Genomic DNA, 16,121 nt, shown 5'->3' with positions numbered 1-16,121 from the left:
ATAATAATAATAACAATAATAATAATAATAATAATAATAGTGGTAGTAGTAGTAGAAATAGTAGTAGTAGTAGTAGTAGTAGTAGTAGTAGTAGTAGTAGTAGTAGTAGTAGTAGTAGTAGTAGTAGTAATAATAATAATAATAATAATAATAATAATAATAATAATAGTGATAATGATAATGATAATAATAATAATAATAATAATAATAATAATAATAATAATAATAATAATAATAATAATAATAATAATAATAATAATAATCCTACGCAAAACACTTTCAATACAGTAACCATAAGAGCATCACAGCAAACCACAGCACATACCCAAGGCGCACAGAGCTGCGCTCGGTAGTGAAGTGAAAGCACGTTATAAAAATAAAACTACTGAATAATACTACTACTAATAATAATAATAGTAAAAAGAAAACAGGGCATAATAAATATAATATTAAAAAAAGAGAGAGACTTGTCCTTACTCTGTGAATTAGAGAAAGAGAGATCAAACATGGAAAATAAAAAAGAAGACCTATATAGCTAAACAATATAGGATAAAGAAGATATCATGGAAGTAAAAGAAAAAAATTATGCAAGGCATAGCAGCAAAAACTTGCCATTTATAACGGTACCAAAAACGGGATTGCTTCTTCGAAGAAAATAGAATATTTAAAATAAACACGAAAAGATTTCACCGAAAGTTTAACAAAACAAAAATCCATATAAACGGATGACATACCGACAACAGCAGAGATTCAGTCATACGGGGAAGGAATATGGATCAAACAAGAATAACATGACAAAAATGTTCAGTAGATAGATAGGGGAAAAGAAAGGAAGAACAAGATAGCACCTAGATATGGCTTGTTATTACAAACTAAGAAATCACGGACACTGACGATTAACAGTAATTAGAAAACTCTAGGTATAGTCAAGGACCCCAACATCTGTCTGAAACGCTTAACCAGCACCCATACTCACATAGCGCCAGCATTCAATTTATGAATAAACAAGTCCGAATCAACACCAAAATGGATGCTGGAAGGACAAACCACCCTAATTTCCCCAAAACAAAGACACCATACATCCACAAAATTATAGGCCAATATAATTATATATATATATATATATATGAAGAGTAATAATAAATGGAGCAAAACGCGTATAATCCTCCATTTATTATTATTCTTCATATCTACTCAAAATATATCACTTTAACATGGAATTTCTACCCATTAACCGGGTATGATATCCCAGTTTTTGTTTGGTTTTTGCTACCCTGGTAACTATTAACATATTTACATTATCGAAGTTTTTTCAACCAAGATAATATTAATATATACATAAATTAATATATATATATATATATATATATATATATATATATATATATATATATATATATATATATATATATAGATATATGTATGTATGTATGTATGTATGTATGTATGTATGTATGTATGTATGTGTGTGTATGAATGTATGTGTGTGTGAATGTGTGTGAGTGTGTGTGTGTATTTATAAATGTAAGTATGTGAGATAAGTGACAAGTGGAAATTATGACATTACATTTATTATATGGTTTACAATTGTTTCAACAACTTGCAGGTGATCAATCAAACGTCATGTCTATAGATATGATTGATAACGACGTGCGTATTGTGTAATGGATATAGCGTAATAACACCTGAAAATCATTTGCTCTTAACCAATCCTTGAAATATCATATACTCTTTACTCTTTTACTTGTTTCAGTCACTTGACTGTGGCCATGCTAGAGCACCGCCTTTTAGTCGAATAAATCGACCTCAGGACTTATTCTTTGTAAGCCTAGTACTTATTCTGTCGATCCCTTTTTTTAAGTTACGGAGACGTAAACACACCATCATCGGTTGTCAAGCAATGGTGGGGGTCAAACACAGAGACAAAGACACACACATATAAACATATATATATATATATGTGTGTGTGTTTGTGTTCGTGTGTGTGTATACATATATATGTATATACACACACATATATATATACACATATGTATGCATGTTTGTGTGTGTATGTGTGTGTGTGTGTTTAAAACAATACTGAACTAAGGATAACATCATTGGGTAGTCAGTGGTTTGTATATGAACAACACCGACAACTGCAGTAATATCAAATAATATAGAACAAATTCTTAGTGTATTAAAGTCATCGCCGCTTCTTGATGATGTCTGACAATTACCAAAGAAAGACCAGCTCCATATGAGGAGGAGGAATAATCCGAAGTAACAAAAATTCTTCGAAGTTGACATAAAGGAAACGGACAGATTTATAGTCTGGAGAGAAGTGGACAGTTGTGGACACTGATTTATGTGACAATAGACATCATCAGCGGGACGATTATCCTTATATATCTCTAGAGGTAATAGACAAATAGAAAAAGAGTAGAATCCAGACTAATATATATGTGTTTATAAACACATACACACACACACACACATATACACACATACACGCACACATGCACACGCGCGCACACGCATGCAGAATACATATTTATCTTTATATATATTCGTGCATATTCTTTTATTACTAGCAGTATAACCCGACGTTGTCCGGGTGTGACTTATTACGCTATCTACGATAAGTCTTGCTAGGTGAAAATCAACTAAAAAAGAAAGCGTTACAATGAAAAAACCCTTATGATGTAAATATATTCATAATTCCAAAGACGATGAAATTAATATGAAATTAATGAAATTAATATGAAATTAATGAAATTAATATGAAATTAAAGCGGCGGTGCTGAAGCATCGTCTTGAAAGGTTTAAACGGAGAAACCGACTCCTGCGTTTAATTTTTTAAAGCCTGTTACTTATATTCTTTCGGTTTCTTTTTGCTGAACTGCTATATCATAGTCACGAAAACGGTTGTGAAGCAGTACGGATACCAACACAAAACTGCACAAGCACACTCATATATGTGAATGTACACAACCACACACTGACATTCTCACCTTCTGTGTGTGTGCATGTGTGTGCGTGTTTGCGTGTGTGTTCTCATGTGTATTTACACACACACACACACGCACATTCATCAGGTTGTTAACCAGATTTCGCCAATCAAAATAATTCACAATGCATGGGTTGGCCAGGGGCCAGAGTTAAAGACACTCAAACAAAATACTGCCCAGTGGGACTGACCACGGAGCGACATGATTACGAAGTACATACTTTTTCATCATATAGCTTTCTCTTCATCTATACATATACTTATATACATACAAACACACACATATAAATCTCTCTCTCCCTCTCTGTATATATATATATATATATATATATATATATATATATATATATATACACACACTTTCTTTTCGTTTTACTTGTTTCAGTCATTAGTGTGCGGCCATGCTGGGGCACAGCCTCGAGGAATTTTAGCCCAACAAATTGACTCCAGTACTATTTTTGTAAAGCCTGATACTTATTCCAACCGTCTTTTTGCCGAACCACTAGGCTACGAGGACGCAAACATATCAACACCGGTTGTCAAGCGGTGGTAGGAGACAAATACACACGCACACACACACACACGACGGGCTTCTTTCAGTTTCCGTCTACCAAATCCACTCACACAGCTTTGGTCGGCCCGAGGCTACAGTAGAGGACACTGAACCCGGAACCATGTGGTTGGGAAGCAAGCTTCTTACCACAAATCCACGCTTGCGCCTATGTCTGTGTATACACACACATACAAACACACACACACACACATATACACACACACACACACACACACACACACACACACACACACACACACACACACACACACACACACACATATATATACACGCATACACATATATATGAACATATATACAGGGTGCGGCAGAAAGGTTGCCTCAATTTAAAAGGTTAATAAAAAACAAACACATGAAGATGTATAAAAAACTTTGTATTTCAATGAAGTTCATTAAATGGCATGTTTTCCTTGTTTCAGATAGTACCTACCATAGCCTGCAGTGGAAAGCATCGTGCATTTGTTGTTGAAGAGTTTGTTAAGAACACTTTGCTCTTCGTCATCATGACCCCGTATCGGATGGAAAAACAATTCGTCGGTGGGTTTCCAATTTTAGACAAACATCATCGGCTTTAAATAGGAAAAGTCCTGGCTGTCCTAGGACCGTTATAGGGCCAGAAAATGTCGTAGCTGTGGCAGCTTCAATCCAGCAGTCTCCTAGAGGTTCTGCTCGAAAACACGCATCTCGAAAACACGCAGAATTTTGCATAGGTCTCTCCATATGCACTCCCACAAGATAATGTGTGTATAGGAGTTAAGCGAGAAGGATTATGAAACCCGCACAGCTTTGTGTCGAAAACATTCTCCAGACCATCCTCCCAACAGCTGTTCTGATCTGCAGTGATGAAGCGCACTTCCATTTATTACAGATGGTCAATAAACAAAACTTTCGATACTGGTCACACAACAACCCTCGTTAACTCCACAAACGATAATTTTACAGTGCGAAAGTTACCGTCTGCTGTGTCATGGGTGATTTCAGCGTGAGGGGTCCTTATTTTTTCGAAGAGGAAGGTGTTACAGTAACTGCTACATCGGGCCGTTATTGTGAACTGCTCGAAATGTTTCTTCGTCCAAATGTCGTCAGGTTACTCGCCAATCATGATCCGGATGATCTATGGTTCCAACAAGATGGCGCCACATTGCATACCTCTCTACGTTCACTCGGAGTCCTCCGTGATATGTTTCCGGGTCATATGCTTTTGCGTGCTACTTACCACCGAATGTGACATCTCTCATACAAACTATGCATCAAGGGATTATGTGGAACTTAAAATGTTTCTATAGGAATTATTTCATGATGAATATGATAAATAGCAATGTTAGTATGGGCGATTTCTAGCGCAATTTTACCATCAAAGATGCCATTTATCCCTCGCAAATGCATGGAATCAGTTTCGAGCAGGCACATTAACAAAAAGGTGAGGGTCTAGTGCTCCTGAAGTGAAAGAAGCAGAGAATATATCTGGAGTGCAAAATATTCTTGAAACTACAGGATTTTCAACCAAGCACACTGTTCTTCAATCACTTGATGCAAATGAAATTGAAATGTGGGTGCGTCAAGATGAATGAACCACTGAACAATGTCCTGAAGAAAATAATGGTTATGAAATTAGCGACAGCGACAGCTCCCATTCAAGCGAGTCTAATGTAAATGGCCACTCTAATGTTGAAATGTCATGGGATAATGCAGAAAAGTCTATTGAGATAGTTATAAAATTTCTAGAAAGAAATCTTTACTTTCGCGACAGCTATGTTTTGCAAGCAGTGTCACTTCGAAAGGATGTGATCATAAAGAGACTACCGCACCAGCGATAGTGGAGTTTCGTGATCACTTGAGGAATGCAATGGTAGCCCCTGTGAGTTCGACAAATGAAGATAGAAGCGAAAGTGAAGAAGCTCATTCAATAAATGAATAAAAGTATTCTACATAGGTGATTGGCTGTTAAATGCAGATAATTTATGTAATAAATACCTAACAACTAACATTATTTAATATTAATTAATTTTCAAATGTTTTCCCTAACAATAATATTTAGCGATTCTTTAAAATAAATAATATACTCACCTCATATATACATTAAATAATAGCAGGAGTACCCAGAAATGTAAGAATATTTTAACACCCTTATGCATTTTCTTCCCGTAATTTGAATAGCATTCTCTAACTTGAACATAGCGCGTGTTCAAATTAGAGGAGTTCTAATCTATCTATCTATCTATCTATCTATCTATCTATCTATCTATCTATCTATCTATCTATCTATCTTCAGCCGAAATTGCAAAGATAATCTGGATCTCGACTGAAGAAAGAAAACTCCGAATGACCTGTCCGTGTTTTCTTTGTATCGTCTATCTGGATGTTTTGTCCCTTTCTTGTATCACCTAACTGTCTGGATGTTTTACGTTCTTGTCCCATTCTGTATTATATATATATATATATATATATACAGCGGCGTACGTACACCTTGTGTCTTATATGTAAGTATAGATGTCTATCTATCTATATATCTATATATATTCATATTCTGTTACATTCTATTGCATCCTAGAACACAAGATGCAATCGAATGTAATAGAATATGAATACATAACACCCCCATACACACATATATATATATATCGTTGCTATTATGTTAATCTGTCGTATGTCCAAATATGGCCATATGTTTTTTTCTCAATATTTATTTTTGCTTGCAATAGCTGCTTATTTGGGTCAAACTATCATATCTCCAGCTGCTTCGATGCCAAGATATAAAAAATTGTCAAAGTGTAGTACAACGGCTTTGCTATGGAATGGTGAAACTATTTTTTCGTTTTCTGAAAAAGCAACGTTTCGGTCTTACGACACTTTTACAAAATAACAACAATATATATATATATATATATATATATATATATATATATATATATATATATATATATATATATATATATATATATATATATATATAATAAGGATAAGATCGTTATTTAAAATACCGATCATATCAAGTGGCCGCATTGGAATAAAAACATTATAGGTACTAATTATTATTAAAATTTTAATTAAGATTATCTCTTACATACCCTTAATTATAATTTTAATTATAATTAATATATATATATATATATATATATGTATATATATATGAGAGAGTATTGTAGTTCGCTTGAAGCATTGTGTATTGTTTGTAAAGAATAAAAAGTTTAGAATGGTATAACAATGCACTATAGAACAAAAATGGGCTATATGCCTGTTGTAACTTGAACCAAGTTACAACAGGTATATAGTCCATTTTTTGTTCTATAGTGCATTGTTATACCATTCTAAACTTTTTATTCTTTATATATATATATATATATATATATATATATACATGAGAATATAAAAAGGGATATAACAATATAAATATAAAAAGAAGTTAAAAAAATATATGATATATATTTCCCGCACACGCACACGTACACACACATTGTTGAATGGCTGTTGACTACTCATTACTTCCTCCGCCCTTTGACGGGTCTTAATTTTCTTCCCGCATGGTGTCCAACAATCAGCCTCACTCACCGAGCAAGAAAACACGGTGGGGTTGCCAGTTTAGTCGCCGACGACACGATCATGTAACAGGTTGTACTGGGTTACATGTTACCAGTAACGTTTAAGAGCGACCAATAGCACTCGAAAGCAACCTAACATAACATACATGCATATATAATATATACATACATACATACATACACACACACACACACACACACACACATACATACATATATATATATATATATATATATATATATATATATATATATATATATATATATATATATATATATATATATATATATATATATATATATATATATATATGTATATATATATACATATATGTATATATACATACACACATATATAAAAACAAAACAAAAAAAAATGGAACAAAAACGTAACAGGCGACAATAAAACATTCGGGCAGTTAGACGATACAAAAAAGGAGAGGAAAAATCAAGGACGGGTCAATTGGAGCTTTCAACCTTCAGTCGAGTACCAGATCGTCTTTACAGTTTCGGCCGGTTACTGTCGAGGTTGCTCTAATCTGGCCGGCCCCAAGAAAATCTAAGCTAAGGGCACTAGGTTCTTTGGAAGAAAGCAAGCGAATGTATACGAAAACAAGGACGGAGAAAAAACGGAGAAATGGTACACAGTTACAAATGCAAACAACAGGTGTCTTTCGACTAAGGACGAATTGAATTAAGCTGGCGTGTGCATAAGTGAAGCTTTACGGCAGGAACATAGAAGATGAAAGTCATGGGAAGGAATATAAGAGATGCTACACGGATGGTAGTTGAACCAAGATAGAAAAGTCTGGCTTGGCCGAACACTGGTCACGTGGAAGGAGAGGAGAGAGGTAGGGGTAGAGAGATTGAAAAATTAGGGAGGGACGAGAAAGAGAGAAAAAAGGAAAGGGATAGAGTGAAGTAAAGGAGGAGGGAAAGTGATGAGAATGAAGGTCAAGAAATGTGAGGGAGGTGGGAGTGAGAAAAAGAAAAGTGGAAGGAACGAAGAAAGTGTGAAAGGGGCTAAAGGAAAGTGTAAAAGAGTTGTACAGAACTTATATATATATATATATATATATATATATATATATATATATATATATATATATATATATATATATATATATATATATATATATATATATATATATATATATATATATATATATATACATATATATATATATACCTACATACAGGAGACCAAAAGTGTACTTATATGGTTCTTTATATTGGTGTAAATTAGTCTAAATGTACTTTACCATACCATTTTAAATTAATACCACTTCATGGTTTTTGCATACTGCATCAATTAATTATTTACATTATTGTACACTATTTCTTTTTATTTCATTATTAATTTATAATTAGCTTTTATTTATTTACATATTAATTAAGGAAATATTGGTATCTTAAGTATTTCAAACTTAGCATATGTAAAACAATACTGATACGTTATTCTGATTAATGAAAACTATGAATAAACATTTACTGTATCTGTGCACAATATAGCAACTTTATTTTATATACTTTTGACCTAGGTGCCTTATGTTAATACTTCCTCTTCTCCATTATAAACTGGTCTTCTAGTAGAGAAACCCCCCACCTATAGTAGTTTTGTCACTAAACCCAAAGAAATTTTATAACTATATCATCCATCTTTACTGTCTATACTGTTTACCCCTTTCCCTTTCCCTACAAAGAAAATGCTAGTGCCCTCTTAAGCTTTGAATCACTAGGTCTGATAAGATGACCATTAACTTGCATTAACTTTGGATATCCTTGTTTCTTATTTTGATATATATATATATATATATACAGGGTTTGGACAAAATAATGAAATCACCTAGTATCATACCATCATAATTTTGAAATATCTATAAAACCATCAAGAGCTTGTTTATTTTTATGTTTTCTTTATTTATTATTAGTGTTGCTTAATATGCTTTGCTAAAATTGCTGTTTCTTTTCAGATATCATCGGAGAAAGGTAATTAAAATGACAGACAAATCTATCGGACTTTCAAAGAGGTCAAATTGTTGGTGTTCGTATGGCTGGCGCAAGCGTAATGAAAACGGCTGAAATGTTTGGTGTATCAAGAAGTACTGTCTCAAAAGTATTGACAGCCTTTGAGAAAGAGGGAAAAACCTCCTCGTCGAAACAGAATTCCTGTAGAAAACCAAGACATTCAGATAAGGTCCGTCGGACTCATACACGAATTGTTAGAAAGGATCACAAAAGTACATCTCCCAAAATTACTGCAGAGCTTAACGACAAGCTCGAGAACCCAGTTTCCACAAAAACTGTTCGCCAGGAGCTGCCCAAAGCCGGATTTCACGGGAGGGCTGCAATCAGAAAACCACTACTTTCAAAAACAAACGTTGGTTGTAAAGCGTTTCGAGTGGAGTAAAAACCTACAGAATTGGTCCCTAGAGCAGTGGAAGAATGTTATTTCCTCGGACTAATCAGCCTTTTCCTTATTTCCGACCACCGACCAAGTATACGTGTGGAGACAGTCAAAAGAAGCATTTGACCCAGCCTGCCTTCTTCCAACTGTTAAACATGGAGGGGGATCTGTGATGATCTAGTGGTGGGAGGCTATATCTTGGCTATAACTCAATGGTTTCCCTTCGTGGCAGAATTAATAGTCAAGACTATTTAAGCATTTTATCTGATCAAATGAATCATATGGTTGCAGAACTGTTTTCGGAGGGAAACGCAATCTTTCAGGATAATGATGCGCCAATTCACAGAGCTAAAATTGTTACTGAATGGCACGAGGAACATCAACGATCAACCATCTCTTGTATATAAATGATCTAAAACTGTATGGTACAAATGATAAACAGCTGGAGACATTACTACAGACAGTATATGGAATTACCAAAGAAATAAACAAGAAATTTGGCTATAAAAATGTGCCAAAGCAACTTTGAGAAGAGGAAAACTAGTTAAGAATAACAACCACACACTTGGTAAAGCAAATCAAATAAGGGAATTAGACCAAAGCCCGACGTACAAGTACTTAGGAACCAATGAACTAGATACGATACAACATACAAAAATGAAAGAGAAGATAAGAAAGGAATATTATAGACGAGTTAGATTAACACTGAAAATAGAGCTCAATGCTAAAAAAGAAAAGAAAAAGATAATAGGCTTCAACACTCTAGCTGTCCCAGTTGTAAGTTACAGCTATAATATTCTTAACTGGACTCTAAATGAACTAATCAAAATAGACAGGAAAACAAGAAAAATAATAACAGAATTTAGGATGCGCATCCCAAGATCTGACATAGAAAGGTTATATATACAACGTATTGAAGGTGGTATAGACTTTATACAGTTAGAAAACTATTACTAAATAACAGCCATAGGTTTACAGAAATACCTAGTTCAGAAGCAAGGAAAACCGATACAAATAACCACAAAATTTGAGCAAAACAAGAAGGCTGTTTTCTGTCTTTAAGGAAGCTGAAAAATACAAAAAAGAAGTCATAGTATCTGACAACTACGAAAAAAAGAAGAAGAAACAACAAACGCTGTAAAATAACTGAAATCCAAACTAAAACTGGAACAGCAACGTATCATGATAAAACGATTGCAAGAAAAGCTCTTTCCTGGCAAATATTGGTATAAGCTAAACAGAAAAGAAATAGACAAGTAAAATCCCAACAATGGCTGAAAAGCTCAGGACTCATAGCAAAGACTGAAGGATTTTTAATTGCAACACAAGAACAAAGCCTTCCCAGCAGAGATAACCAAAAACACATAATGAAGATAAATACAAGTAGCTGCAGAATATGTGATGAAGAAGATGAAACAATAAATCATATTGTCTCTGGCTGCCCAATCCTGGTTAAGAAAGAATATATTCACAGACGTGACGGAGTTGGGACCTATATACACCGGAAGCGATGCCAACATTATGAAATGACAACAGAAAAAAGATGATATAGGCACACCTCAGAAAAGGTCACAGGAAAGAAGAAAGCAACCATACTCTGGGATATGCCAATACATAGAGATAGAGAAATCAAAGTTAATAGACCGGATACAGTTGTCAGAGATCACCAAGAAAAAAGATGCTTTCTAATCGATATATCAATACCAACAGATGAAAACGTTTCTCTAAAAGAAACAGAGAAACTCTTAAAATACAAAAAATCTGGAAATAGAGGTAACTCGAATGTGGAGCCTAAAATTGCTGTAATAGTGGGCGCAATCGGTATGATAAAAAAAACAAAACATTCAGACAAATACATAACCAAAACATCAAGACTTACAAGTGTATATAACATTCAGAAAATAGCACCACTAGGCACCACACACATCCTACGTAAGACATTTTCAATTCAGTGAAAATAAGAACACCACAACAAACCACAACACATACCCAAGACACACAGAGCTGCGCTCGGTAGTGCAGTGAGAGTACATGATAAAAGTAAGACTACTGAATAATAATAATAATAATAATAATAATAATAATAATAATAATAATAATAATAATAATAATAATAATAATTGGTACCAACATACACCGGAAAAGGTAATGGACGAAAAGGGGAAGACAAAAATCCTCTGGGACTTTGACTTCCAGACAAACAAGATATTAGAGCACCGAAGGCCGGATAGAGTAACCTTTAGGAGGGACAAACGAGAGTGCATAATAATTGACGAGATCAACATATCATCATGAAAGAAGGAGAAAAGGTTGATAAATATGGAGACCTGAGAATTGAGATCACTAAAATGTGGAAGTTACGAGAGTCGAACAGAAAGGTTATCCCAATTGTCATCGGAGCATTGAGCTCAATACCACTCAGTCTGAAAAAAACAAAACAAAGCAAAAGATCTGAAAACTTTAGAAATACTCTACGACCTAGGTGCATTGCAAAAGTCGGCATTACATGGAACTGCACGCATATTGCGTAAAGTACTGTCTGTCTGAGCTCCTTGCTGTGACTTGACAAACAGTACAAACCCCCGGTAGACACAATATCTTCAATCAACAACCTCACGATATTGTATACTGTGCGACGTGTATAATAATAATAATAATAATAATAATAAAAATAATAATAATAATAATAATAATAATAATAGACCTTTTGAGCGGAATGGGCTACTCGACCTGAAGAAAATTCTAACTGGGCCCCACCTGCGAGGTCATGCGCTGTTTATCTTGATATGAAATCACCATGTTGCGCACATTGGTGTGATGCATGTGCCTAGTGTACCCTTATCAGACGGGTAGTCATAAAGGGTATAATGAGCTTCGTATATTTTACCCCAGTGTCACTTTGATGGCATGCACTGCTCTCTCACTCAATGATAGACAAATACATAACAAAAACACCAGGACTCACAAATATATATAACATACAGAAAATTGTACTACTGGGCACTGCACACATCCTACGCAAAACACTTTCAATACAGTAACCATTAGAGTATCACAGCAAACCACAGCACATACCCAAGGCACACAGAGCTGCGCTCGGTAGTGAAGTGAAAGCACGTTATAAAAATAAAACTACTGAACAATAATAATAATAATAATAATAATAATAATAATAATAATAATAATAATAAAAGGAATATATTCACAGACACGACAGAGCTGGACCTATATACACTGGAAGCTATGCCAACACTATGGAATAACAACAGAAAAAAGATGGTATAAACACACGCCAGAAAAGGTCACAGAAAACGAGAAAGCAACCATACTCTGGGATATGCCAATACATACAGATAGAGAAATTAAGGCAAATAGACCAGATATAGTTGTCAAAGATCATGAAGAAAAAAATGCTTTCTAATTGATGTATCAATACCAGCAGATGACAACGTTTCTCTAAAAGAAATGGAAAAACTTTCAAAATACAAAGACCTGGAAATAGAGATAACTCGAATGTGGAATCTAAAAACAGAAACAATTCCTATCATAGTAGGTGCCTTAGGTATAATAAAAAAATATTCAGACAAATACATAACAAAAACACCAGGACTTACAAATATATATAACATACAGAAAATTGCACTACTGGGTACTGCACACATTCTACGCAAAACACTTTCAATACAGTAAACATAAGAGCACCACAGCAAACCACAGCACATACCCAAGGCGCACAGAGCTGCCCTCGGTAGTGAAGTCAAAGCACGTTATAAAAATAAAACTACTGAACAATAATAATAATAATAACCCTTTCTATTATAGGCACGAGGTCTGAAATTTTTGGGAAGGAATAAGTCGATACATCGACTCAAGTGTGTAACTGGTACTTATTTCATCGATCTCGACAGGATGTAGGGCAAAGTCGACCTCGGTGGAATTTGAACTCAACGTAAAAACGGACGAAATGCCTCTGAGCATTTTGCCCGACGTACTAAGGATTCTGCCAGCTCGCAGCCGTATCCTTAAACAGCCCTTAATCAGGAACCTTTTGAGTGGGATGGGCTACTCAACCAGAAGAAAATTGTGACAAGTCTCCACCTGCAAGGTCATGCGCCGTTTGTCTTGATATCAGAAAAGTTGTGATGACGGGTATATTGGGCTTTGTATATTTGTACCCCTGTGTCACTTTGATGGTATGCGCTGCTCACTCAATAATAATAATAATAATAATAATAATAATAATAATAATAATAATAATAATAATAAATATAATAAAGGCCTCAGTATGGCCTGGGTGGACTACCAAAAGGCTTTCGACAGTGTTCCCCACACGTGGATTCTGGAAACACTAGCCATAAACAAGGTGGCACCAATTATTATAAAATACATAAGGCACTCAATGAACAAATGGCAGACAGTGCTACAGCTCCAAACAAAAGAGGGACTTGTGAAAACGAAAGCCATCCCCATTAGAAGAGGATTATTCCAGGGAGACACGCTCTCTCCACTCCTGTTCTGCCTGGCACTCACAACTGTAACAGAATTGCTAAATAGAACTGGATGCGGTTACAAATGCTACGGAAAAACAGTCAGCCACCTTCTATATATGGATGACCTAAAATTATATGCTAAAAACGACAAAGAGTTAGAAACACTACTACAGACAGTACACGGCTTTACCAAGGAAATAGATATGAAATTCGGATTAGAAAAATGTGCCAAAGCAACTCTGAAAAGAGGAAAAATAGTTAAAAGCAGCAATATAACACTAAATAAAGCCAATGAAATAAGAGAACTAGACGAAAGTCAACCATACAAGTATTTAGGAGTCAATAAACTAGATAGGATACAACATACACAAATGAAAGAAAAAATAAAGTAAGAGTACTATAGACGAGTTAGATCAATACTAAAAACAGAGCTCAATGCTAAAAACAAGATAATAGGTATCAACACTTTAGCTGTCCCAGTTATAAGCTACAGCTACAACATCCTTAACTGGACACTAAACGAACTATCTAAAATAGACAGGAAAACAAGAAAAATAATGACAGGATATAGGATGCACCACCCAAAATCTGACATAGAAAGGCTATATATACAACGCACAGAAGGTGGCAGGGGTCTTATACAGCTAGAAAACTATTATAAAATAACCACCATAGGACTGCAAAAATACCTACTCCAGAAGCAAGGGAAACTAATACAAATAGCCACAAAACACGAGCAAAACAAAAAACTGTTTTCAATATTTAAGGAAGCTGACAAATACAAACAAGAAATCAATCTACCTAACAATTACGAAGAAGAAGAAGAAGAAGAAGAAGAAGAAGAAGAAGAAGAAGAAGAAGAAGAAGAAGAAGAAGAAGAAGAAGAAGAAGAAGAAAAAGAAGAAGAAGAAGAAAAAGAAGAAGAAGAAGAAGAAGAAGAAGAAGAAGAAGAAAAAGAAGAAACAAAAGCTATAAAACAAATGAAATCCAAACTAAAACTAGAACAGCAACGGGCCATGATAAAACGATGGCAAGAAAAGCCCCTACATGGTAAATACTGGGCTAAACTAAATGCAAAAGAAATAGACAGAGGAAAATCCCAGCAATGGTTGAGAAGCTCAGGACTCAAAGCAGAGACTGAAGGATTTTTAATTGCTGCACAAGACCAAAGCCTCCCCACCAGAAATTACCAAAAACAGATAATGAAAAGTAACATAACAAGTAACTGTAGAATATGTGAATATGGACAAGAAACAATAAATCATATTATCTCTGGCTGCCCAGTCCTGGCTAAGAAGGAATATATTCACAGACACGACAGAACTGGGACCTATATACACTGGAAGCTATGCCAACACTATGGAATAACAACAGAAAAAAGATGGTATAAACACACGCCAGAAAAGGTCACAGAAAACGAGAAAGCAACCATACTCTGGGATATGCCAATACACACAGATAGAGAAATTAAGGCAAATAGACCAGATATAGTTGTCAAAGATCATGAAGAAAAAAAAATGCTTTCTAATTGATGTATCAATACCAGCAGATGACAACGTTTCCCTAAAAGAAATGGAAAAACTTTCAAAATACAAAGACCTGGAAATAGAGGTAACTCGAATGTGGAATCTAAAAACAGAAACAATTCCTATTATAGTAGGTGCCTTAGGTATAATAAAAAAATATTCAGACAAATACATAACAGAAACACCAGGACTTACAAATATATATAACATACAGAAAATTGCACTACTGGGCACAGCACACATCCTACGCAAAACACTTTCAATACAGTAACCATAAGAGCACCACAGCAAACCACAGCACATACCCAAGGCGCACAGAGCTGCCCTCGGTAGTGAAGTGAAAGCACGTTATAAAAATAAAACTACTGAACAATAATAATAATAATAATAATAATAATAATAATAATAATAATAATGATATTAATAATAATAATAATAATAGTAGTAGTAGTAGTAGTAGTAGTAGTAGTAGTAGTAGTAGTAATGATAATAATAATAATAATAATAATAATAATAATAATAATAATAATGATTTCTTTATTGGCCACAAGGCCACAAAAAATACAACACAAGAGACAAGTGGGGTTTTGCACAAT

The 16,121-nt window shown here is 34.5% G+C and overlaps 1 long non-coding RNA gene and 1 pseudogene across 1 annotated transcript in view; one reads left to right on the top strand and one right to left on the bottom strand.

Annotated features, from left to right (window-relative positions):
* LOC106875471 (uncharacterized) overlaps positions 1 to 16,121 on the bottom strand; it is a 202,691-nt gene that overhangs the window by 167,285 nt on the left and 19,285 nt on the right. The gene's annotated exons all lie outside the window — the stretch shown is intronic.
* Positions 4,531 to 5,481, top strand: LOC149136198 (uncharacterized; annotated as a pseudogene).

Source organism: Octopus bimaculoides, chromosome 4 (genome assembly GCF_046866305.1).
Source record: "Octopus bimaculoides isolate indiv1 chromosome 4, ASM4686630v1, whole genome shotgun sequence".
Lineage (NCBI taxonomy): Eukaryota > Metazoa > Mollusca > Cephalopoda > Octopoda > Octopodidae > Octopus > Octopus bimaculoides.
The sequence above is the reverse complement of the archived record's forward strand: the minus strand, read 5'-3'. Positions and strand labels throughout refer to the sequence as shown.